The sequence below is a fragment of the Haematobia irritans genome, chromosome 3 (assembly GCF_050003625.1).
Source record: "Haematobia irritans isolate KBUSLIRL chromosome 3, ASM5000362v1, whole genome shotgun sequence".
Classification (NCBI taxonomy): domain Eukaryota; kingdom Metazoa; phylum Arthropoda; class Insecta; order Diptera; family Muscidae; genus Haematobia; species Haematobia irritans.
Window position 1 is genome coordinate 96,698,729 of NC_134399.1, and position 8,956 is coordinate 96,707,684.

General features: G+C 32.6%; 1 long non-coding RNA gene across 1 annotated transcript; it reads left to right on the top strand.

Moving 5' to 3' along the window:
- Window positions 1–4,008: 4,008 nt before the first annotated feature.
- LOC142229757 (uncharacterized) lies at window positions 4,009–4,356 on the top strand. The gene is made up of 2 exons (XR_012720484.1): window positions 4,009–4,103; window positions 4,167–4,356. It is a non-coding gene; the product is annotated as an uncharacterized LOC142229757 (long non-coding RNA).
- The last annotated feature ends 4,600 nt before the right edge of the window (window positions 4,357–8,956 follow it).

Sequence of the window (8,956 nt, forward strand, 5' to 3'; positions counted from 1 at the left end):
TATAGAGAGATTTGTAATATAGTTTAGTTAAAATTTTCCACATCTTCCTTCGTGGTGGGTTTACATTGTTTGAGTGTATAAATGGCAATGCTATTTGCACAAAGGATCTTGCCTTTGCACATCTACGTACAATTTTTGGATAATTTCTCCTTAAATTATTCACACATGTTGTGTAAAAATTAATTACATATAATTGTACTTATCATCCCAATTTTTTCGTTTTCCCCCATTTGGGAAGCAATGATTTAAAGTTTGCTATGTCAGCTTGAAGCTATTTCTTATTTGTTCACTTCCCAATTAGAGGCTAACATTTATAGATTTGATTACATTCTAATGGCCAGTTTCTCATCCTCCGATTAATTTTAGCCGGAGGATAGACCTCCGGTTAGTAAAATTTTTGTATGGGATCAGCTGTTTTATCGACACGATAAATAATAACAAGACATTGAGAAACTGGCCCTAAGTAGATATAAATTTTATGAGTATCATGTTCGTATATTTACGAATTATTTAATGGTTTTTTAAAAGAAAGTTATATACATCGTAAAATCTAAAAGCTATACACTCTGAGTTTAAGCTTCAAAATTTCCCCAAAAATGCAAAGAAAACAATTCAATAGAAACTACTTTCCTCCTTTCGATCTGAATTTCAAACGACCGAGAATAGTATAAACTGAACTAGGAATAGAAAAATTGTTGCATCTTTTGTTTTGCATTCGTTTCGCCAATTTCAGTTGCCAACATCATCTCAAAGAGTTGTAAACACAGAAATAACGGCTTAAATAGAAACATTTATAACCATATTTAGACAAAAGAATGAACAGCAGGAAGAGTACAGCAGCAATTGCCATCCACGGATGCCAGAGGCAATGACGACATTCATATCGAGCAAATAGTTAGCCAAGAAGCCACCTAAGCAAAAGACCCAAAGAAACTCCAACACTAACAGAGGTTCAGAATATTTCTATTTTCCTGTTGCCAATCGACTCATATTCTGATGGCATTGCATTTGCTTGTTTTTGGTTTTGCTATCGGGCCTCGGCCAGAAAAAGGGATAAATTTCAAGAGTTTCATTTCTAGATGTTCTGTGGCCCTTCTGTGACTTATCTAGCAGTCATATCCCCTCAGTGATGTGAGTAGCTGCTGCTACCAGTTATTGGTACGATTTTTGCTGCTAAACATTTGGGAGAAAAGCAATCAGAATTTTGTTGATGCCGCATTTGAGGTTAGCTTCATGTGCCAAACCAACTTGGTACTTAATGTTAAAGTAGTTTTGTGATTAATTCACGGAAGGGGCTGAATAGAAAGTTGAATCTGCAGGACATTGTAATAAATGTTAAGGAAATGTAAGAATAATATAAGTTCACTTTTTCATTTAAGCTTCGATTTGTAACAGGTACCCAACATAAAGTGGGTAACCGAATGTCATAACATTGCTTTGTAATACGATCGGTAATAAAAATCTTAATGTAAAGGTAGTTACTAAGTTCGAGTTTAGCGGCTAAACTCAAATCAAAATTAAATCAGTAATAAAGTACAGTCGACTCTCGATAATTTGAAACTCAAGGGACGAAGCTTATGTACCCTCCACCTTGGATTGCGTAGAAACTTCTACTGAAGACTGTTATCCACATTCGAATTACTTGGGTTGCGGTAACACTTGCCGATGCACAGTGGTCGATCCCTTTGGCCAAAAATAAAAAATCAAAGCTAGAAATTTTTCAAAAAGTATGGCATCGCTGTTTCTTATGCAAACAAGGTTTTACAATGTGTATTTGTTTTTGTTTTATTCCATCTGTAAAAATTATATCGAAAAAAAAATCTAAATGAATATTGCACTAAATGGTATTAACTATGTTTTAAAATAAAAAAATTTGTAAAACTTGTTTTAAATTTGTAATAAAATCAATTTTTGTCAGTCTCATTGTTTCGTGTTCGTTCGTTCTTATATGTACATTTTATGTAGAGTTTTAGTTGTGTTCCCCTCTGAAGTCTCCAATGGGATTTTTTGTGGTTTATCAAGATTTCAAATTGATAAAAAATTATGAGATCGGTCTATATGGGGGCTATACCAAAACATGGACCGATACTCACCATTAACACACCTACGTTTGGTACTAATATACCTTTAGATTTCAATTTTCAGCCAAATCGGATAGAAAATACAGTTTCTAGAAGCCCAAGAAGTAAAATCGGGAGATCGGTCTATATGGTGGGCTATACCAAAACGTCATCAATCAATCCCATTTTATCATTAAACAGTCCTGGCATAATAATGAAGCCGTGACCGAAATTTCACGATGATACCCATACCGCTAACTCCATATAGCACCTATCACTGTGCGATGGCAAGGTATCTTAAAACTTCCTAACACCGTCTTCTAAAATGCAAGGTAGTCCATACGTGGTATATATTTAACTAAAAAAAGGCCCATTAACTACGTATATAATTCAGTTTGGCAAAATTTTCTATAGAAATTAAACTTTGACAAAATTTTCTATAGAAATAAAATTCTGACAAAATGTTCTATAGAAATAAAATTTTGACAAAATTTTCTATAGAAATAAAATTTTAAAAAAATTTTCTATAGAAATAAAATTTTAAAAAAATTTTCTGTAGAAATAAAATTTTGACAAAATTTTCTATAGAAATAAAATTTTGACAAAATTCTCGATAGAAATAAAATTTTGACAAAATTTTCTATAGAAATAAAATTATGACAAAATTTTCTATAGGAACAAAATTATGACTAAATTTTCAATAACATTATAGAAATAAACTTATGACAAAATTTTCTATAGAAACAAAATTATGACTAAATTTTCAACAGCATTAAAATTTTGATAAATTTTCTATAGATATAAAATTATGACAAAATGTTCTATAGAAATAAAATTGTGACAAAATTTCCAATAGCATTAAAATTCTGACAAATTTTCTATAGAAATAAAATTTTGACAAAATTTTCTATAGAAATAAAATTTGACAAAATTTTCTATACAAATAAAATGTTGACAAAATTTTCTATAGAAACAAAATTTTGACAAAATTTTCTATAGAAACAAAACTTTGACAAAATTGTCTATAGAAATAAAATTTTGACAAAATCCTCTGTAGAAATAAAATTTGACAAAATTTTCGATAAAAATAAAATTTTGACAAAATTTTCAATAGAATTAAAATTTTAACAAAATTTTGAATAGAATTAAAATTTTGACAAAATTTTCAATACAATTAAAATTTTGACAAAATTTTCAATAGAATTAAAATTTTGACAAAGTTTTCTATAGAAATACAATTTTGATAAAATTTTCTATAGAAATGGCAGATTATTTGTGGCTCGAGTGGCAACCATTATTATGAACCAATTTTTGTGTGATTGGGGATCGGCTATATATAACTATAGACTGATATGTACCAATTTTGGCATGGTTATTAGCGGCCATATACGAACACCACGTTCCAAATTTCAACCGGATCGGATGAATTTTGCTCCTCTAAGAGGTTCCGGAGATCAAATCTGGGGAACGGTTTATATGGGGGCTATATATAATTATGGACCGATATGGACCAATTTTTGCATGGTTAATAGAGACCATATACTAACACCACGTACTAAATTTCAACCGAATCGGATAAATTTTGCTCCTCCAAGAGGTTCCGGAGGTCAACTCTGGGGATCGATTTATACACGGTTGAAAAAGACTGTTTTTCATATGTTTGGCTATAAACATTATATGTTTGGAACACAAATTTTTAAACACAATATTTTTGAGTGCAAGCATATAATGTTCATAAACTAGCATAACATGTTTGGGACATATATTTTAATATGTTAGAACATATTATGTTTGGGACATAAAATGTTTGTAAATATAATATGCTTGGATGCAAACATATATTAGTTTAGAAATAGCCTATAAACATATATGTGTTTAGTAGCTTGGAGCGCTGTTTAACAGGGAGCGATATTGAATTAAGTTGATGGTTGTTGCTTGTTATTACAAAATTCACATTTTATTTTTCCTTGGGCAATTGATCAGCTACTTCTTTGATCCTTACAAACTGTGTGGTCCGCTGTTCGAATCCCCGTCCGGCAAAAGGTAAAATTAAAATAAAAAAAATCATAAAATTGAATAATTTCTTCTACAATGTTTGTATTACAGAAAAAGGTGCTAAGAACTAAAAAATCTCGTGGAAGTGAGAAAGATGTCGGGGAATATACAATTGGGCAGAAACAAAATTTTGAGCATTCAGGTCGAAAACCTATGTTGTTAGCACCTATATTACCTGTTTATTTTCATAATTCATTATGATTGTAAATATATAAATAAATAAATAAAATTTTGAGCACAATATTGTTTGGGAGAATTTTTTTAAGCATATAATATTTTTGGGTGCAAAATGCTTCCAAACATATTATATGGTCACATAATAACATATTGTTTTTTGGAAGACAACATTATTGAATTTGGATGCAAAAATACAAAATGTTTGGAACTTAGACTACCCAAACATATATTGTTTAGACCAATATGCTTTCAAACATATTATATATTGGTAGAGATCAAACATATAAATGTTTAGGCAATACCCAAAAATGTATATGCTTGAAGCAAAATATGTTTGGGAGTATATGTTACAGAAGCGATTTTTTGTAAGGGTGTATGCACTGTTAGAAAAATATGTTTTTCATATGTTCCGATATAAACAAAATGTGTTTCGGGCACAATTTTTAAACACAATATATTTAAGTGCAAACATGTAATGTTCCTAAACTAACACAAAATGTTTGGGACACATATGTTAATATGTTAGAATATATTATGTTTGGGCATGAATGTTTCATAAAAATAATATGTGTGAATGTAAACATATATAAATTTAAAAATTTCGAGTAAACATATATATGTTGTGATACTTTATTCAGAGAGCGACGGAGAGAGAGAGAGAGTTAGTATAGAGAAAGAAATAGAGATGTAAACCGGGAGGGTTGAATAAAAAGATATCAACATAACACAGCGAGAGAATGAAATGAGAGCAGTTTCTGTGAAACCGCTTGTATGTTGTTTCGGAAAACTGTTTTATAATAAGGCCAAAAATTTGGTATGCTTAAGTCTAAATATTATTTAATTTGAATAGTAGAATGAATATTCGGAATAAAGAGAATAGACATTCGGAACCAAGAGAATAGACATTTGAAAAAAAAAAAACAGCATATTTGTATTACAGAAAAAGATGCGAAGAACTCAAAAATTTCGTGGAAGTGAAAATTATGTGAGGGAATGAACACAATCTTCTTTGGGGAATTCTTCCAAGCATATACTATTTTTGGACTCAAAATGCTTCCAAACATATAATATGCTCACATAAAACAAACATATTAATGTTTCGGCGGTATCCAATAATATATGTGCTTCCTGCAAAATATGTTTGGAACATATGTTAGAGAAGCGATTTTTTTTTGAGGGTGTGGGGGCTATATATAATTATGGACCGATATGGACCGATATGGAGCAAGTTTTACATGATTGTTGGAGACCACATACTAACACCACGTTCCAATTTTCAACCGGATTGGATGAAATTTGCTTCTCTTAGAGGATCCACAAACCAAATCTGGGGATCGGTTTATATGGGGGCTATATATAATTATGGACCGATATGGACCAATTTTTGCATGATTGCTAGAGACCATATAGTTACACTATGTACCAAATTTCAGGCAGATCGGATGAAATATGCTACTCTTAGAGATTCCGCAAGCCAAATCTGCGGGTCCGTTTATATGGGGGCTATACGTAAAAGTGGACCGATATGGCCAATTTGCAATAACATCCGACCTACATCAATAACAACCAATCGATGTGCCATGTTTCGAGTCGATAGCTTGTTTCGTTCGGAAGTTAGCGTGATTTCAACAGACGGACGGACGGACATGCTTAGATCGACTCAGAATTTCACCACGACCCAGAATATATATACTTTATGGGGTCTTAGAGCAATATTTTGATGTGTTACAAACGGAATGACAAAGTTAATGTGGATGGTATAAAAATGTGTTATTTTCTTCTGAGTTAGCGATCTATCATTATCTAGGTTAGGTTAGGTTATGTGGCAGCCCGATGTATCAGGCTAACTTAGACTATTCAGTCCATTGTGATACCACAGTGGTGAACTTCTCTCTTATCACTGAGTGCTGCCCGATTCCATGTTAAGCTCAATGACAAGGGACCGCCTTTTTATAGCCGAGTCCGAACGGCGTTAAACATTCCAGTGAAACCACTTAAAGAAGCTTTGAAACCCTCAGAAATGTCACCAGCATTACTGAAGTGGGATAATCCACCGCTGAAAAACTTTTTGGTGTTCGGTCGTAGCAGGAATCGAACCCACGACCTTGTGTATGCAAGGCGCGGTTAATCGGCCTCTTGACGCCGAGCTCTGCTTCAGTCGAGCTTTATTTGCGTATTGAATCATTTTATGCGTTTTGTGTAATTGTTTTACAATTAATAATTCAGCATAAATCCACAATAATGTAACTTTATTTCCAAATTTGACATATAGTTGGAGCTCGTGTTGTGATCTTCAAAAACTTCAAAAAATGGGGTTTTGGTTTACTCTATAATACTTCCCTTTTTCAGCAGACAAAACGGCAGAAACGACTAACTATTTTATTGTCATTTCAAACTATTACTTTTCAATGTACAATAATATTTTTAATATAAAATCAGACAACTTCTTATGTATATTTATGTTATAAGGTTTTAGTGTCCTCCTTTAACTGTTAACAATTGAATAATGTCTCAGTGACTTCCCGCACTTTACAAAGTATCCTCCTAATCAACCTCCAACCATCAACATTTACATTTCAATTGAAGAGATCCTTTTCAATTCGTCGCTAGTTGATGAAATTCATCTTCTTGCCTTAGCTTATTACCACTGAATAGGTTTCTATGCACAAAATTGAGCTTCTCCACACAGTACGAATAGTGGGTGGTTGGTTTTCCTCAAAAAAAAAATCAGCATCCGCAAAGCGACTACCAATTCCCGATGGTTACTTTGAGCCTTTTGCAAAGCATTTTTGTATGTATATATGAATGCTTGCATCAATTTCTAGCGGAAAGTGAATTTAGTTTAACTTTTTGTTTTCCATATCCTGGGGCTTCCCCCAGCATCTGGGAGACCCGGTAGTCAGCAGCTTCTGCAGGGAGGCGGGCGTCGAGCAATGTGAAGGTGGAGAAAGAATGAAAGCAAAACTCATTTTTCTTTGGCATTTGCTTTACCACTTATATTTGTGTGTGTGCGTGTGTGATTTAAAAGCTATATGGCAACACATGTTGAAGGTCTTTGGTTTCGGTTCCCGGTAGTCTCTATTCATTTGGAGTTTTTGGTTTTGTTTTCGTTTCTACTGCTCTCTACGACGATGTCTTTTTTTTTTTGCTATTTCTTTTATTTTCCCAAAAAAACAGCAAATATACTAAGGCAAATGCCAGGGAAAACTGTTTGTAATCTATTGTAGTTTCCCCTTGTAATGCTTTTTGTATTAAAACATGTCTAGACTACAAGAAAGGCTGTATAAATTATTTCTGTTTTTTTGGACTGATTTTATTTTGTGGAAAAAAGCCGACCGATACCTACGATAGCCTTCATATGGGCAGCAGTTCTCTATGAGAGATTGTTAGTTTCGGAGAAGAAAGCAAAAATAAATTAAACGGTTTTAGAAATTTCATACAAAAGGGTACGAGGATATATGACATTTTTAGGTGATAGGGATGAGGATGGAATAGTATGGCTTGATTTTGAAGGTCTTCTTTGATGTTGCCAAACTAAAGATATTAAAAGAAATAAACTCATATAATTTAAAACGCTCAAATGACATTACGTGTTTTTTTTTTTTTTTGATCTACACTTCATATAAAAATTCGAATTCCGTACAAACAAAAATAACGCATTTAGAAACAAGTATATACGTCATTAAGTTCGGCCCGACTGAATCTTAAATACCAACCACCATAAATCAAATAGAATAGAATAGAATTTCTGGTGGATATTCTCCCTAGCAATTGGTAATCTTCCCGATGTTACATTTAGAGTTTCTACACATGGAGGCTACATCATATTCTGGATTTCCAAGAACCAATTTTGTTTAAGTTTTAAAGGAATCATAAATATTTTGTCAAAATTAGCTCGACAATCCGATAAAATAGATTTTCAAAATTGATACGATTGGATAAACATTATGGTGTCTACATCGAAAAAAAAATCCGTAGGTAAACTAACGCTAAATTTAACTTATTTGTATTGGAAAAAAAATATTCGTTAAATTTTATTTTTATACCCTAAACCACATAATGGTCAGGGTATAATAACTATGATCTGCCAAAAAAATGTGCCTACCACAAATATTGATTTTAGACCCCAGCTCGACAATCCGATAAAATAGATTTTCAAAATCGATACGATCGGATAAACATTCTGGTGTCTACACCGAATAAAAAAATCCGTAGGTAAACTAACGCTAAATTTAACTTATTTGTATTGGAAACAAAATTATTTGTTAAATTTTTTTTATATCCTAAACACATAGTGGTCAGGGTATAATAACTTTGATCTGTCAAAAAATGTGCCTACCACAAATATTGATTTTAGACCCCATCAAATATATACCGATCGACTCAGAATCACTTCCTGAGTCGATCTAGCGCTTGGTATCCGTCCGCCCTTTTGTCTATGTATTTGTTGTTCACTGGATTCCGGTCGCAATTATTAACCAATTTTGATGAAATTTGGTACAGGGTGTTTTTTGGGCACAAGGACGAACGCTATTGAATCGGATCAAATTTAGATATAGCTCCCATATATATGTATAGCCCGATTTCGACAAATGGGGTCACGTTGCGCTTTTTTACAAACGGATCTTCACCAAATTTGGCAACAAGTAATCTTCTTCTTCATC